Below are 19,247 nucleotides of genomic sequence, written 5' to 3'. Positions count from 1 at the left end.
CAGTCATCATTGACCAGAAATTTGTGCTAGCCTATGAGTCAATTGCTGCTGTAGATGAGGTTCAAGACGAAAACCCCTGGTATCACGACATTTGGAATTTCTTGGAGAAGGAAGCATACTCGCCAGGGGTAAATGCCAAGGATAAAAGGGCAATCAGAAGAATGGTCGTTCAGTTCATCATCTGCGGAGGTAAATTGTACAAGAGAGGTCATCTGGGAATGCATAAGCTGTGTGTTGAAGCCGAGGAATCGAAGCGCCTGATGGAGGCCATCCATGGAGGAGAATGTGGTGCGCATATGAATGGAGTGATGCTAACACGGAAGATCCTCAGACAAGGTTACTATCGGTCCACCATGGAGGAGGATTGTATTGGTTTTGTTCGGCGATGCCACAAATGCCAGATCCATGCAAATCGCATGAATATTCCGCCGTCGAAGCTGTACAATATGACTTCACCATGGCCACTTTTAGTTTGGGAAATTAATGTGATCAGGGCTGTCACTCCGAAGGGATCGAATGGACATGAGTTCATCCTGGTCGCGATAGATTACTTTACAAAGTGGGTCGAGGCCCAATCATATGCAGTGTTGAAGGCGTCGCATGTTGCAAAATTTATCAGAAACAATATCATCTGTCGCTATGGGGTCCCAAATGAGGTCATTTCGGATAATGGTTCCCATTTTAAGAAGGAAATGATTGACTTGTTGGAGAAATATAACGTGGCTTTTCATAAGTCATCCACATACTGGCCGCAAACCAACGGAGCGGCCGAGGTCGCCAATAAGAATATCAAACACATACTGCAGAAGATGGTGGAGACCTACCGGGATTGGCCAGATAAGTTGCCGTTTGCTCTGTGGGGCTACAGGACTTCAATTAGAACTTCTACCGGAGCGACTCCGTATTCATTAGTTTATGGAATGGAGGCCGTTCTACCTATCAAAATTGAGGTTCCGTCATTGCGAGTATTGGCAGCAGAACAGGTTTGAGGAACTCATGCTCTTTGATGAAAGAAGGCACTATACCATGTTCAAAGTTATCAGCGCAGAATTGCCCAGGCTTTCAACAAGAAAGTCAAGTCCAGGAATCTAAAGGAAGGAGATTTGGTGCTCAAAGACAACCGAGCTCCCATCCACGACCCAAGGGGCAAGTTCAGACCCAATTGGACTGGTCCCTACATCATCAAAGCTATCTGGTCAGGTGGAGCTGTGGTTCTGATGGATCTAGATGGCCTAGAGTTCTCCAAACCGATCAACATGGACAAGTTGAAGAAATATTATCCCTGAGAAGCTCGCTAGGGTGAAAATCCGAAAGGGCGACCTAGGCAAAAGTTAGAGCATTGAAAAAATTAGAAAATGTAAAAAACTGAACTGAGCTCGCAAGGTTGAAAACCCGCAAAGGGCGGCCTTGGCAAAAATTAGAGCATAAAAGGAGAGTGAAAATACTCGAGTGAACCTAAGCCTGAACTACGTAAGGCTTGATTCCCATCTTTGGGATACGTAGGCAGCTTCATCCTGAAGTTCAGCCACAAACTTTTCCCCGATCAGCTTTGTCCATTTGATCATCTCGGTCATCTTTGTCTATTGAACATTCAAGAGTCCGGTTATGATCTCCGGTACAGTGTTATTCAGACTAGGGGCAACTTTCCGTTGCCAAGCAGTGCCGCAGTACTATTCAGACTAGGGGCAACTTTCCAGTTGCTGGGATCCGGGGTTTGTGCATCTCAGTGACAGATCTCAGGTGTGTCTAGTTCTGATCCATATCGAAAATAGTTTTGAAAAGTTTTGATAAAATTTGACTTTGTTCAAATTAATCTTTTTACGACTAAGACCATCTCTAGACCAAAACGGGAAATTTTCAGTACCATAACCTTCAAAGTTCATTGATTTCAGTACAGAGTCCTCCTGCTCTTGCATACAAATTGAAGTTGCTTTTTATTACATTCATTAAGAAAACTTGAAAGTACTAATAAAGCAATAAATCCGGGGCATAGATAAGTCAGGTGTTCCTGCGCCCCCTCCCAGAGCTGGTCGAAGCCTCTGATGCCAAGCTGGGCCCTTCCTGTGCCTCTTCATTGAGCCAATACAAGCACTCATCAGACAAAGTACAACTGAAAGTAGGAGCAGGAGCCAGGAGTTCTTTAGTCCTCCACGCTGCGGCCTACCGAGCAAGTTGCGCACCTCGAAACGGAAAGCAGCTGGATATTCTATCCCCTCTGCGGGGCAAATCTGGTCATGGCCAAACTGACACTGGAACCGGAACGGGAAATAGAATACGTAGTGGGTCAAGCCAATCAACTGAATCCCGATCTGTCGAGACATATTGTAGCCCATTGCCAGTAGATTGAGCCAAGGGCACCGCCAAGCAATGCAATCTGCGAACAGGCTGCACATCCAATCAAACCACCATCCCTCGTCAAGGGCATTGACTAGACGTTGCTTGAAGAAGTAGCTGCGAGCTGAGTATGCTGGGCAAGAGTCCACAACCTGCAACTTATCCATCAACCACACCTGGGAAGGGATGAAAAATAAGAGAATAAAGAATAGAGAGAAGTACGATGAGAGAAAACTGAGAAAAGGGATTTTGTGAGAAAAACCGAGCTTGAGGGTCGAGTGATGTGAGCAATACATATGTGAGATTGGGAGAGAAACATTACCTGCAGCAGTAGTGGACTCCCCGCAAATCTGGTCGTCTCTCGGCGATAAAAGGCATCCAAGCCCATTAACGTCTCGGCCAGAGTCATGGCAATGCAGCCCTTGTCCTCCTTCAAGCCTTGGGTAACCTCAATCAACCGGACGCTAGATCCCCCAGAGCCTGAGGAAAACAGAAAATGAGATAGCATGCACAAACAGAGGGCATGTCGCCGGAAGCCTTGCCAATGATGGTCGCCGCGGTCACCGGTATCCGAAAACCAATGAATCAAACTCGGAATATCTAGCATTCCGTCACAAATCAGAGATCGAGAGTCGTACATAGTGAGTCCACACATTCTCCCTAAGGTCTGAACATGACCAAAGTTAAGCTGGGGTAAGATCTCCTCGTCACGCTCGGATTCCATTAAAACTTGAAAATCTTCGAAGGTAGGGCATACCTCTTGCCCGCTAAGGCTAAAGACGTGAGTCACCGGATTCCAAAACCTCGCTGCGGCATGAAGAAACGGAAAGTGCAGCGGAGTGCGACTTAGAGTGAATAGTGCATTTATGCCGAAACCCCGGAAATTCAGCTTTTCCGAGCCATCCAAGTTATTAATCCAGGACGAGAGATTCTGGGCAAGAAATACCTCCATTTCGAGGAAATCAATGTTGAATTGAGTAGAACTACGAAGCTGAGGCCTTTTGTAGGGGATAAGATTAGGTGGAGGACAGGTGTCAACATTCTGGTGATTCTTTCATTCATGGCCGGCCAGCCAAATATAGTGCCGACCGACCACCACTTTTGGCCGATCGATCAAAGATTCTGGCCGATGGTCGTTTATTGAGGCCGGTGGCTTTCTCCCGCGACCGGTGGTCTTCCTCTTTGCTCCCTAAGCTGTTTATATGTTGAAACATGCTGAGAATTTGGAGAATGCCACCATTTCCAAGGCCCTCTGATGATGGATTTTGCGGCGTCACGCCCATTTGCTTATCGAGTTGTTGTAAATTTGCTTATCGAGTTGTATTTCACTCTTTTCAAGTCTTTTTTGCTTATCGAGTTGTAAGTCAGCTCACTACCTGATTATTACGATGTGAATGCTCAATTTTCAAACCAAGTTCAATTTCATTCACATTGTTATGTGATACCATGCGATGCGATGCATAGGAAGCACAAATGTAACATCATTTTGATTAAAATGGTTATTTCATTTCCCTCATATGTTTTGCAAAATACACATTTTTTAAAAGGTAAAACCTGCTTAAGGCAGTGCAATGTGTTCAAACTACTAGTAAAAAGGAAAGTAAATCAAAAAGAAGAGCAGGGCAGCAAAGTATCGAAATTGATACTGGTAACCTCCCCTTGCGGTCAACGCACCTCCCGCGCCCTTGTTCGGGTCAAGTATGTGGTTTGGCGCCTTCATTACTCGAGACAGTGCAAGAAAGTACACTTTCGGAACATTAGTAGGCCTTCGAGTTGACCTCAAGCCGTGTCTTCTATGAGCGATGCTCGGTATACGCAAGGAACGTCCCTTCCTGTATCCTTTTCGTATCTTGTGAATTCCACAAATCACTTCAATTATACCATGTTACAGTGCTTGGCATTTCAACATCATGAATAACTGGTCCTTACCATGTTCAAGTTCCTTTTATACACATTGCTTGCGTAGACCGCATGCTTTACTTACATGTGTTCAAGTTCCTTTTATACACATTGCTTGCGTAGACCGCATGCTTTACTTACATGTGTTCAATTTCAAGTTCCTTTTATACACATTGCTTGCGTAGACCGCATGATTTACTTACATGTGTTCAAGTTCCTTTTTTATACACATTGCTTGCGTAGACTGCATGTTTTACTTACATGTGTTCAATTTCAAGTTTCTATACACATTGCATGCATTGTCGCGTTATGCTTTACTTACATGTGTTCAAGTTCCTTTTATACACATTGCTTGCGTAGACCGCATGTTTTACTTACATGTGTTCAATTTCAAGTTTCTATACACATTGCTTGCGTAGACCGCATGCTTTACTTACATGTGTTCAAGTTTCTTCATACACATTGTGCACGTTGTCATGTGTTCTTTACTTACATGTGTTTGTGCCTTCACGGCATTGTTATGCGTCCCACTCAACTTGCGTTGTCACGCACTTTCGATTGCATGTTGCTAACAATATTGTACCCGTTAAGTTTGCTTTCTTTCTAGGCACGATATTGTATGTACGGTTCATTTGAGGCTGGTGCAACCAGATGAACTGCGCAGGTATTGTATCCTTTGCGTGAGACGTATTGAGAATTGCATAATTCTCTTACATCCTTTCTGTATTGTAGTGTAGTTTGGTGTATGTTATGCTTCGTTACAGCCTTCTTTGCATGATCATAAGTTATGTTCGGCTTTGTGCATTGTCTTGCATTTTGCCCCTGCCTTCAGGCGCATATCTTGTCTGTCTTGCATGATTGTCTAAGTCTTCGGCATTGTCAAAAATGGGTCGTCTCTGGGCTTTGACATTCACTTCCGTCATTGTTATGACTTTCGAGTTCTGTCAAAGAGGGGCAACTGTAGACACCCCATTTTTGACCGTCCTCAAGACTTGGACGTCACCGCTTGAACACCCGGTGATCATCCATGTTCGTGTTCGTTTTGAGTTCCCGGAGGCCTTGGTTGCGCGCCTTGCCTCAGGATCTCTCAACTTGTTCGTCTTGCATTTGGTTTCACACCAAATACTTGTGTTTTTGCTTTGAGGGGTAGGGAATGGCTTGTTGACCATCCCCGCACCCCATCGGCCTTCCCTTTGCATCACCGGCCATTAGTTGCTGACACCGGCCATGGTTTCTTAATACCAATGGCCGGTCGGCACTCCATTTGGCCGGCGACCTCCTTTTTTGGCCGATAACACCTTTTTGCCTTCTTCAGGCATGGTGCATGCCAGCTGTGCCAGCTGGAATACACTAAACCTAACCCGGGGCTAACATGTGGCTGTTTTGCCCCTTTTGCCCCCTTTTGGTCAAAGCTTCTTGAGGAAGCTTGACCCTTTGTCAAAGCTTCCTCAAGAAGCTTGGCCAGCTGTCTTAGCTTCCTCAAGAAGCCTTGACCTCCTTGCCCCCTTTTGCCCCCTTTTACTTAGCTTCTTTGAGAAGCTTAGAACCATTTATTTTGCCTATATAAGCACCACTCTTCTTCCATTGTAGAGGGTTAGAGGTTTTGAACAAAAAACCAGAGATTATACATATATACATCTATCATATACTCTCTCTCTCTCTATATTTCCCTCTCTCTCATCCTTAGTGTGTGTTTGGAGGCCTAGAAAGTGTGTTTTGACCTTAGTTTTGCACTAAGACACACACCATTACACCTTGCTTCGACCTTGAGGGGCTTTGAGGGTTTGTTTTTGAAGTTTTGGACTGATTTTGGTCAGAAGAGAGTGGCTGGACCAGCTGTTCTTGAAGTGTTCTTCAAGAGTAAGACTTTTGCTTTATTTTTCCCAATCTTGCATTAGTTTTTGACCTGCCTTGCATGCTGATTTAAGCTTTGTGTATAACATAAAAAAGTCTTGTATTTGCATGCTTGAGATCTTTCAATAAGGTCCTTTTGTGGTTCGGGGTCGACCTCCCCCTCTTAGGCCTTGTTTGGCTCTTTTGGTGCTTTCTTTCTTAAGCTTTGGTTACTCTTGAGTCTTGGCCTTCTCACCACTGAAATCCAGTGGATTTTCAGTGGTGAAGAAGGGGTTTTGAGGTCTTGTAAAGGGGAGGGACACCCCTCTCCCTTGGTCTCTCATTTTGCTCATGTTTTGGCTCATAAGGGTAGCATGTATGCTTGGTTGTATTTGGCCCTATTTCAGAGGTTTTTGGGTGTTATTTGGGCATATCTTACCTCTATTTTTGGTCAGATTTGTGGTCCCTTACATGCTTAATACACTTGCTTTGTACTCCCCCATTTTGCCTAGAAATGCATCTAGCCATTAGACCATCGTTCTTGCATATTCTTGCCTAGCTTTGTGAAGCTTTTGGTCATGATTTATCATGATTGAGGTCTGTTGGGTGCTGGTTTGGTCATATTTGCCATGTTTGGTATAACTCCTTTGTATTTTGGCTTGTGATCCTTGGGTGTGTGAGTCACTGGCATGCTTTAGTTGGGTTGTTTCAATGATTTGGAGTCATTTCATACGCCATTTCAGTCCCTAATCCATGCTTGTATGCCCACATTCATCATCACTTTCTTGCCTTGAAAGGTTGTTCTTTTGTGCCTTGGAAAATGGTCATTGTGCATGCCTATGTGTTTAGACATTTGGCTGCCATATCAGTGGGTTTTGAGGGCCCTTTTTGCTTGCTAAAACTCCATTTTGTATTGAAAAATTCATGTCGTGTTTGCATGGGGGGGGGGGGGTGTTGAGCAATGCTCCCATTTTTGGCCTTGAATGCCCATGTTTTGGACTCATTCCTTGGCGTGCTTTGACCATGATCTATGCATGTTCTAGCCCTATTTTAGAGTCCTCTAGGACTGTTTTAGGTCATTTTGGTCCATCGGGGTTTGATTAACATGGCCATGGTTCGACCCTTCTTGGTTGGCTTCAAGTTTGGATCATTGTTGCATGCCTTGCTTGCATGACATGGTTGATTTGGCATCTTCCTCTATGCATTTTCAGAGCTTAATATGTTAGCCTAACATCCATGTTTGTCATCTTGTGAGTGCCCTTGAAAGCTGCCTTTCATGCCTTAGTCTTACGCTCATTACTTTCCATGCTTATTTTGTATTGTTGGCATCACCATTTTAGTGCACTTAGGCCACTATTTTGGGGTGGGCTGAGGCCTTCTCATTTCAGTATAAGTCCATCTTCGCATACTTTGCATGTTTGGCATGTTACATTGTATTGGTTGCATGCTTACATTGCATTACATTTGCATGTTTGCATGTTGTTTAGCTAGCTGCATTGCATGGTTGGACATTGCATGCTTGCATGATAGATTGGATTGCATTTGACATGTTTTGCATCTTAGCCTTATGTTGCATAACTTGAGCCATGTTTGTATACATGCATTGCATTGCTTGGTTTGGGGTGTCAAACCAAGCATGAGGGGTAAGGTGTGTTCGTACTCGAAGTGACGAAACACGTCTCAACCCTCGGTCGCCGACCCTCCTTGACCACAACATGATAGGGTGTTGGCATTCATCTCTTTTGGTTGCATGCATTTACACCAAATTGCAAACTTGGCCTCTTAGGCCATCATGCATCAAAGTGCACAACTGATGGCCCAAGGGTTGAGGGCCATGCTCCCTTGAGTCCATTGCATGATAGGGAGAGTGGCCATGCATACATTGCTTTGAATTTCCTTGCCATACACTGTCTGCCCTCTGCTGCTGTGAAAAACGGGTTCTGCAGGAAGCTTTGGCCTGCCGGCCACCTATACTGCCGACCGGCCATCCATCGGTGGCCGATGGATTAATCTGTAGCCGATGAGCACCAAATCACAGCCGATGATGATCTCCTTTGGCCGGTGGCATTCCCCAGCATCCAGTGAGAATATCCTGAGACTTTGGCAGTTTTCAGAGGAGTATAGCAGGGAAAACAGAGGCAACAGTGCTATGGCAACGAATCTCTGAGCAAGGCGAGTCAAGCATGCATCATCCACGCATTCCGAGGCAGAGCTGTGGCGGTCTCTTTAGTTTCATATTTAGACTGTTTCTGTAATTAATTTGTTGATTAATTAGAAGTTTTGTAATTAATTAGTTAGTTAGTTGGCTAGTTAATTAGTTAAATCTGTATTATTTATTCGGACCCTCCGAGCGAGGGCAATTGTGTAATAAGTGTGCGTGAGTGTGTGTATGTCTTCTAACCCCACGTCCTTCTTCCCTTTTATTTACCCGCTTATGATGGTAGACTAGGGCATATTTAAATTAGCATACCTTATGCTATGCATACGTGCATTCATACATTTGTCTTGCATGCACTGGGCTCGGCGCATCATTCTAACTGCATTTGTATTTCAATTCCAAATTGAATACGTGTTAGTTGTAGCATTTCACATGTCATCGTAGATTAGCCGAGACTATCTTAGTTGCATTTTGAATGTGTTGCATTAGCCACTTTAACATGAACTAGGATCATGCATATGATTACTAACTAATTTTTGTTTTGGCTTGGAGTACTCGGTAAGCATTCATGCTTTAGCATACCGCATGCATGTGAGTGTTGCCATAACAGGATGATTACCATGGGGCTAGCTGCTTATGTGATATAACTGCTTGAATGCTTGTGGATGAAGGTTGAATTGCCTAAATTGGAATAATACATTAAAACTGTGAGCTTTAAGCCCACTAGATAGTGGCAAAACCATCTTTTCTAAAGCCCACTTGAGGGTGGCAAAACCTACATTTCAGCCTACTTGCGAGTAGCAAACCATTTTCAAAACAAGCATGAAATGTTTTGTTCCAATTTAGGTAATTTAGTCTATACTTGTTTGCTGTGCGCATAACATAGTAATTCTAGGCTAATAAATGGAATAAGAACACATGACATTTTCAAAACTGGATATCATGGTTAGTAGAGGCCGATCTTCAGATCGGGCGAGAGGGGGTGCTCATAGCTGACCTTCTCCAATCGTACCCAAGCTCCCGAGCCGAGGCAACTTTGGTGATGACGGACACGTGGCCTTTGGCACTGAGTCAGGGTTTCCTAAATTCCCCCATAAAAAAATATTTAGGTGGCGACTCTGTATCTGGCAAACCACTCTATGCTTGGCACTTCTTTTCAAAAATCTGTTTCTCAAAACGATTTGGCGGATTTGGACTCTTTGGTTCAGATTAAGGACCGTGACACAAATTGAGTCCGAACTGTAGCATGAGGCCCATGGGCGCGTCTACACACGTGTATTTATAAAATGGCAGATCGTGATTAGTAGAGGTCGATCTTTGATCGGGCGAGCGGGGGTGGTCATTTTAGGACCTTCCTCTCTCGTACCCAAGTTTCCGAGCCGAGGCAACTTTGGTGATGATGGACACATGGCCTTTGGCACAAGTCAGGGTTTCCTAAATTTTCGAAAAAAAAAATATTTGGGTGGCGACTCTGTAATTTGGCAAAGCAGTCCAATTTTGGCATTATTTGATTTAAAATCGATTTTTCCAAAAAGATTTGCCGGATTGGACTTTTGGTGTTTCTCAATTTCACATTGCACTTTGTGAGACTAGATTCAGAACTGCAGGAGTTTGAACTGTAAGGCCTTCTATTCAAACCCTTTCCGAAAGGCAGGGGGTAGGAAAAAGGCAAGTCCACAACATGCATTTGAAAACCCCTATTTTGATTTTAAACCAAAACCCAAGGTTTATTCAAAATCCTTCAAAATCACCACGCTACTTATACAATAACAAATAACTAAGTTAAAACCATAGAGAGTGTAGAAAATCCATACCTCAAGTTTAAAAGATGAGGAAAGGAAGGAAGAAACTTCAAAGACGCCGAAACCAAGTTTTGTTCGGACCAAAGTGAAGCTCTTGAGACGCTCTACCTCTTTCCCAAAGACACTAGGGTAGAGAAACCAACAGATCTAAGTGGAAATGTAGAGAGAAGGGCTCTAGATCTAGTGTTTTGAGAGAAAAATATATGAAAAAGTGATGTACAAAGGTGCTGCTGCGAACTGATACAGGCATAGTATGCTCAAGTGTAAGAAGTGACACTCGAGCGTCAAACACAATAAATTGTTCCGATCAAGCGCAAGAAGTGACACTAGAGCATAGAATACACACTCCCAGTAGTTTTGCGGATAACAGACTAATGCTCGAGAGCAAGAAAGGTCAATCGAGCTGAGACTGCTCGAGTGTAGAATACACTCTCCCAGTACTTTTGCAGACTTGCAGAAGTACTTAGAGTTCACAAAGGTCGCTCGAGTGCAAGAAGTGCTGCTCAAGCGGAAGAGCATAATTTTGGGCAATGAGAGTTTGAATAACCAAGCAACCAACCTATTCCAAACACAACCATTACAATCCAATAGCCAAACTCAAGGAAGTATGAGGGGAAAAAGACACGAATCAACATTATGAAACCACGAAAACCGAGTCCAAGATAAAAAGGATCGAGTTAAAATCGAAATCGCTATACAAAGTAAGATACACAAACAAAAGGTAGCTCAGGTTGGTTGGTGAGATATCAACACAAAAGAGAGACATAAGAAACAACAGCAACCGGAGGAAACACTAACAAAACAACAACAACAACAACTAGCTGAAGATGCATCCTCACCTCAAGAAACAAACCAGAAGCCCCTGCTGCCATGTACTCCACCCAGCTGACACCTCCAATCAACATGCCTCCCTATCTATATCATCCAATTAGCCAAAAAATAGAATATCATCAAGATTAGACAATACACCAGCACCAACCATACACCAACAGCTACCCCAATAGATTAAACTTAGTAACAAATCTGCCATAAGTTGGAAATAATATCATGCACAGACAAATGAAAATTCCTCAGATTAGACTTTGCCCATAAGGCCACTTTGACTTCCACTAATTCTTTCTGGTCCATAAAATTAGGTTGAGCATTGTTAAACAAGCATTCGTTTCTTAGTTTCCAAATTGACCATAACAAAGCTAAAGGAACGATTTTCCAAATCTCCATCACATTCTTTTTGATCTTAAAACTAGCCCACTAACTCAGCAAGGACTATACAGACCCAGGGATGACCCAACACAAATCCCACGAATCCACAATCCCATACCACACTTTCCAAATACAACTACAATGCAATAATAAATGATTCTGTGACTCCACCTCACACTTGCAAAATACACAGAGGATGTTTGCATTAGGCTTCAACACCTCAATCCTTTGCATAAAGACAATAGATTTTATCCTACCCCTCCAAGCTAACCATGTCATGAATTGAAGCTTTGGGGGAGCAATATTAATATAAATGGTCTTGACAATTCTGAGATTAGACCCTTTGCTTGAATCCATCCAATTCCATAGTGAGGCTACAGAAAAAGCTTTAGATGGATGAGCCAACCATGTGCAAGAGTCCTCTGCTTGAATTCTTAAGCTGGGTGCCACCTGAAGATACACAGTCAAGTTATGGAGCTCCTCCTCTTCCTAAGCAAAAAGCGGTCTTCTGAAAATGAAATTCTAAGCATCACTCCCCATCTTTCCTTTGATAGAAATCAAACAATGAACCATCCTTCTCAACTGATAATGAAAAAAGTTTAGGAAAAGCAAGGGATAAACTCTAATTATTAATCCACACATCCACCCAAAATTTTGTCCTAATACCATTCCCAATCACAATCTTGAAATTAGACAATAAGAACTTCCTCAAGGGTGGATTGCTTGTAGCTAAGGACATAATATCCTTCCACATGATAGGTAGCACCCCTGACTCCGCTGTCAATGGACTCCATCTGCCACCACTTCTACCATACTTACTGCACACCATTTGTTTCCATAATGCTTTATCTTCCAAGCCCTACTTCCACCACCATTTAATTAATAGACACTTATTGACCTCACTTAGCTTCCTCACACCAAGACGACATTTGCTTTTATTTTTGCACACCTCCTCCCACTTTACAAGATGTACTTTCCTCATCACCTCGTCACCACCCCAGAGAAATGCAGATTGAATTCTATCTAGCAACTTAGCAATACCCACTGGATCTTGAATATGGATAAAAAGTACACTAGTAGTCCTGATAGTACAGACTTAATCAAAGTTAGCCTACCTTTAAATGATAAACATTTTCTCTTCTATAAAGCTAATTTCTTTTTAAACTTATCAACAACTGGCTACCATGTTCTCTTACTCCTTGGATTTGATCCTAGAGGCATCCCTAGATAATTCAAGGGTAGTTTTTGAGTTAAACAATTCAACTTTTTGGCAATCGCTTTAACCTAATCATCCTCTACACCATTCCCACAAACTTTACTTTTATGAAAATTGATCTTTAACCGAGACATTAGTTTAAAACATCTCAAAATTCTCTTTATTGAAATGATTTCCTCCCAATTTGCTTCACAAAAAATAATAGTGTCATCAGCAAACTGAAGGTGAGACAACTTTAGTTCACTATGACCCACAATAGCTCCTTCCATCTGCCCTAAATCTTATGCTCTTTCCTTCCAATTTTTTTACTTTCTAAATGCACCTTACCTAGATGTATTTAACAAGTAAAATATTTATATAAAAAAATCAATTAATACACAAGAATATGAAAATGTGCTAAATTTTCATATTTTTATTATTATATTTTTTGTATTTAGTGATTTTTTTTTTATAAAAAAAAGTCATAAATATTATACTTTTTATGTGTATTTATATTAGGTATATCTAAAAATTAAAATAAAGCTAATGGGTAACATGAATGGATGGCGGCCCGAGTGGCTCAAAATTGTTTTCCGTCCAAAAATATGATGCACATGTGTTCCATGTGTTCTGGTTTGGGGATACAATAATTCAAAAATAAAACAAAAAGAGGAGAGAACAGAGAGAGAGGGAAACCAGATGAGCACGACGACCCCCAACCTGGGTGTTCATTGATGATCACGACGACCACCAACCTGGTGTTCACCGACGACCGTCGCTGACCACCGTCCACCTATGTTCAGAATCTCCATGCCGACTGTATTCATATGAGATTAGGTAAGTCATTGTTCTGGTGTTTTTGCATCTGAGATGCATTTGTGATGTCTGCAATTTTTTGCATTTGCAAAATTTTGTGATGCATGTGTGATGTCTGTAATTTTTTTTTTTCTTGGTTGTTTTGGAATCAGACCTTCTGTTAAACATTTGCCATTGTATTGATGCATTCCAGTTATTTGATGAAAGTCCACATAGAAAAATTATAATTTTGTTCATGAAAAATACCCATGTTGCAAGTGATAATAGTAAGTTTTGATTCATTTGAAACTAGCGAACCTTGTCTTTATGCCTAATTTTATGTTCTGTTGGAGAACCTTCATGATCTTGGTAAAATATTAGGAAAATTTTATTATGTTTGATGCATGTTCTGTTAGAAAAATTGAAATGTTGTTCATGAAAAATCAGCCAAGTTGCATGTGATAATAGTAAGTTAAGTTTTGATTATCTTCAGAAGTTACTACCATCTCTATATGAAATCTTGTCTTTATGCTTGATTTTATGTTTCCATTGGAGAAAAATATGATTGTTTTGCTTGATTTTTGAAGCTTTTTAGTCCATAAAATGTGAAGGTATTTGGAAGTACTTGTCATAGAGGGTTAGGATTTGCATTAGATTATCATCTAGGCTGGTTTGAGAAGTGAAAGAAAATATGAAATCTTGTCACTACATTCACTTACACTTTATTTTGTGTTTGGTCACTAGCCAGGTAGTTTGAATTTTGCTTTCAAGCTACACGCTTCAATGGACATTGATTCAAACAATCCTTCACTGAATGGGACTGAGGAAGTTAAATAACCAGATAATAATCCATCATTAAATGAGATTGGTGACGTTGAAGAACCTAAGAAGGGAATGTGTTTTAGCTAAAAGCAAAAAGTATAAGCGTTTTATGAAAAATATACAAAACACCTCAGATTTGTTGTAGCTTATAGAACACAAAATATTGGACAAGATCAGGAAGTAAATAATTTGGAAATGAATGTACTCAGGCACGCAAGAGAACAAAACAATTAGAAGTACACCCTCTCGAACCATCTTTGCCATCAAAAATTGAATGTAAAGCATAGGTTAGAGTGACTCTACAAGAGGATGAAAGATTTAAGTTAACCACAGTTGTGCTTGAATATACGCATGACTTGATTCCAAGTGACTCATGACATTTTGCAATGAATAAGAGGATTCTTACTCCTATGAAGAGAGGACTAGAAATAAACGATGAAGCATGGGTAGGGGTGGCTAGGAATTTTCATTCTATAGTTGTTGAAGCAGGGGGGGCATGAGGCATTAACATTTGATGAATGAGATGCAAGGATTCACATTGAGAATGTTAGAAGATTAAGGCTTGGAGTAGGAGATGTCGAATTAGTTGCACTTTATTTTCATATGATGCAACAACAAAATTCAAACTTCTTTCTACAATTGACCTCGATAAAGATGGTCGCATGTGAAAATTGTTTTGGGTGGATGCAATGAGTACGACAACTTATAATAGGAAATTTGAGGGAGGACTTCGTGATTCAATTCTGGAGCGAATCAATGTTCTAAAATTGCCAAAATATGTTGATGTTTTAGACAGGGCATTAATGTCGGAATCAAATATGGCTGCTCACAATCGGAATTTTGAATGGAAGGGCAAGAGGCAAAACTTTAATTTAAGCAAAGGGGCAACATCATCAATGAATAAGAAAGTAAAATCAGGAAGCTCTTGCAGCTCAAATCAGAGTGGTAACTCAAGACCTACATGTCTAGACTATGGGAAAAAACATTAGGTATATGTTATCAAACTTTAGGGGCTTGCTTTCAGTGTGGTAAAATAGGCCATATGGCAAGGGATTGTTCACAACCTCATCAAAAAGGTAATAGAGGTGCAGCAAGTTCAACCGATTTGGCTCCAACAGTGAGACCTAATGCAACACCTACTATAATGAGAGATAATTTACTGTATGGGATATTCTTTGCACTCGTCCCAGGGAATACCTAAAATACAGAGGTCGTTGCTTCAGGTACACTTTCTGTTTGTGGCCAAAATGCCTATGTATTTATTGTTTCAGGTTGTGATGAAGTAACAGTTGACGCGATGGGGTAAAACCAAGAGCGATGTCAATAGAGGAGAAGAGAGGGGGCGATGAGTAGGGTACGACGATGAGGCTGGGTCACGATGATGGAGTAGTAGCTGACGTACTAGCAAGACTAGGAGTGACGGCAATGTGCAACAACGACGGGAAGAAGAGGAAAAAGAGGAAGGCAAGATGAGAAAGTGAGAGAAAGAGAGCAGGTGGGTAGAGATAGCAAGAGGGAGAGGAGACAGAGAGAGAGAGAGAGAGAGAGAGAATGAAAAAAAAATTAATTTTATAGTTAATTTGAGGGTGGGTTGGTTTTTATGATTTTTTAGGTAAACCGCCCGCAACCTGAAAATATAGAATAAAAAAAATATAATAAATAAATAAATAAAAAGAGCAGGCCCGCATCCAACCCTACACACCTTCGAAAACTGCTCAAAATCTTTCAGGTAAGGTAGGGTCAGGCTGTTACGACCCAAACTCGCCCCTATAGATTTAGCGTCGTAACCGACTAGTAATCCTAGGATTACAAAAGGCCTCTGACCTAAATATCATGTAAAGATAATGGGCTACAGAAGCAAATATATAAAACATAGATAGTCCATTGAGCTGTACAAACATACATGGGACAAAAATTTTAAATTAATATACATAAGCCCACATATGACGTCATATACATAACCATCTTACATCAACATGTAACATATAACACAAAAGAACTGTTCCCTTAAAACAAACAAAAGTCTTAAACATCTATTTGATTCACAAAACTCGACCACTGACTCTTTCCGGAACCTCCTTGGGAGGCACAAGGGTTGGCTGACAAAACGAAACTCTAGGCAATCAACTTTGAGCCTGGTTATGAGCCTGGTCACCTACATACATAAATAATAGAGTGAGCAGAAGCCTAGTGAATAAAAACAAACTAAAGATTTTAATGAATATAATCACCCAATTTTATTTTTTTTTAAATAGTCAGTGCATAAAATAATTGAGTAATATTTGGATTGGAGTGTTGTGTAAAGTTATGTGCGAAAATGGTTCAATTTTGTAATAATTTTTTTAAAAATATAATTTTCAATCTCAGAAATTATAAATTTTTTATTATGTTGTTCTTATAAGAGTCTAGCATGTTGGATAAAAATTTCAGAATTTAATGGTGAGTATTTATTTTATGAAAGCTCGCAGACTGATTGGTGTTCAGTGTAATTTATTTCAAAATTTGAAATTGAGTTTTGAGTGTTTGAACCATGAATTGATATTAGTTTGTTGGGTCTACTTTGATATATAATTGGGTGATGTTTAGCTTATAGGTGGGAATTTAATTCAAGACCCATGATTTAGATTTAATTTAATTTGAGTTTGTTTAAATTACTCATGCTTAACTATATGGTCCTTTTTAATTATGTGATTCGTAATGACCACATTGGGAGTTATTATTATTTATTATATTGGATTATAATAAATATTTAAAAGTTGAATTTATGGTGTGTACCATACGGTGAAAAATTATATATCTTTGTAATGAATAAAAATGGGTGTATATTTCATAGTAAACAAAAGATTTTATTTTGTGGTGTACAAAAATATTATATTTTGTGGTGAGAAAAAAATTATATCATTTTATAAATTATGTTATAAAATTTTAAAATATTATTACAAAAATTATTTTTTGATAAACTCATTCTTGGGAAAGCAAACCCATGTGGGGTTACTTACCTCCTTTTTCCTTGCCCATCATTTCCTTTTCTTTCCATTTCATTTCTTTTGCTTGGGTTGGCAGACCCTCTCTAGGCGTCTCTCCCTCTCTCTGTCCGTCTCTCCCTCCCTTTCTCTTTTCTCCATAGTTACTTAAGCTTTAAACTTAAAGTTGAAGTGTTTAGAGAGAGATTTTACAAAAGTTTTGTCAATAAAAGTGGGAGAGCTCGTCGTAATCTTCGCAATGGTAGTCTCGGATTCATGATCGGGCATAAGTTTGCCTTTTAATTTTGCTCCTCTTCATTAAATGAGGTAGGGAGTTTCCTTATATTATTACCTTAAAGCTATGTTGGGGATATTTTGAGAAAATATATATCATTATAGGAGCCTTTGCATATATATGGTAGGATTTGGTAGAGCTTTCTAAATACGATTTCAGAATAGGAGTTGTATTTTGAGTTTGTGAGTTTTGGAATTATGATTTGAGTGTAGAAAATTTGTTTGGTGAAAGAGTTTTAAATTGAGTGGGGAATTTTTTTTATGTGGCATATGATATTTGATACAAGAACTTACAACGCATAACTAAACACACAATTCAAAATTCTATTAAAGCTCATAAAAAAAATTTAAAAAATTTATAAAATATTTTTTGTTGAATATATAAAAATTAACATGTGTCAATTGCACAAAAAATCAAAAAAAAAATCAAAAAAAAGAAGAAGAAGAAGAAGAAGAAGAAGAAGAAGTTTGCACTGTTCTAGTCAATCGGCCAGACGATCGGTTAGCCCAAATTTTCCCGCCTTCGACTGAGTTTTCAAAAGTGAGCGTAGAATTAATATTTGAAAGTTGCAAACAAACACCATGTGAGAACCAATGACTGGAACTAACCAAACAGAGCCTATATATTTCTCAGATTTTTGTTTGGTTAATTTTTGGAAGAAAATTATGTTAAAATGTTAAAAATATTGGTATTTTGAACTTGATTTGAGAAAATAATCTTGTGTTGATAATTTTTGTTAAAAAAATCCGAAATTTAATTTTAATAATTGTATGAGTTGTATTTACATCATATTATGATTAGATAGTTTATTTTGAGAAATATAACGTTGAAATATTTTCATCTTTGATTTTGGAATTTATTGTGAGAAAAATAAATTGATATTGATGAATTTTGTGTAAATCGTTAAGTAGGAATTTTAGAGTGGTTTTGGGATTAAAAACTCTAAAAGTGTTATGTTTATGATGTTTTGTGAATGTTGATATATTGATGATTAGATTTGGTTCATTTTTGTGAAAATGAAAATACGAAATGTGGATTTTTGAACTCCCAACCTTAACAAGGTTACTCTTGGGCATGTTTTATAAATTTTGATATAAATATCATGTTGCTTTATTAGTTTTAGAAAAGTTGTGAAATTGTTATTGGTAGAGATTTGGGAAAAATTGGCTAGACATGAAATGTGGGTATATTTGAGAGACGAGACATGTGAAATTATGTTTGGTGTTATTAATTTAGAAGATAGTTAATATAATGAACTTACTAATTTGATGAATTAAATTAGTTTGGTTAATATTTTAAATCCTTCATAATTAAAGGGGTGTTATTAGGTTTAATTCCTAACTTTTAATATTATGAGATTAAAAGTGATGAAGTTGACTATGTATGAGATTGGAGAAATAAATGAGATTCAGTTGATGTGGTATGGTATTTGGTTCTAGGTTTTACTATTTGAGTAATGCTATTATAATAATTTCGTACTTCAAATTCTTATGATATATTTGAATTGTTTGGCCGGTATTTTTTTTTTTTTTGGACAAGAAAAGAAAAGAAAAGAATGTGATTTTAGCTCGTTTGGAGCAAATGGATGAATTGGATTAAAACAAGAATGAGTTATCAAAACTTTTATTTATTTATTATTTTCCTTGGTTTAATTTGATGGGGTTGATGTTGATAGTTGGAATGTGAACACTCGTGTCATACTTTATATTATAGTCAAGAGAAGATTTTGATATAATTGATTAAGTGTTAGAGTATTCACTTATGTTTTTTTGAGAATTATGATTGAACTTGAAGATCCTGAGATTTTACTTGCATATGAAAAAAGGAAATTTAATTTTATTTAATGTTTGGGATGGGGATGAGTTTTGGAAAGATGGTAATTACATTTCATTGATAAAGTGTGTGAGTTAGAAATTGATGAAACCTTGAACCCGCCTTGGTGTTATAT

This window comes from Camellia sinensis, chromosome 4 (assembly GCF_055761805.1).
Source record: "Camellia sinensis isolate YWXY chromosome 4, ASM5576180v1, whole genome shotgun sequence".
NCBI lineage: Eukaryota > Viridiplantae > Streptophyta > Magnoliopsida > Ericales > Theaceae > Camellia > Camellia sinensis.
This window is presented reverse-complemented; position numbering follows the sequence as displayed.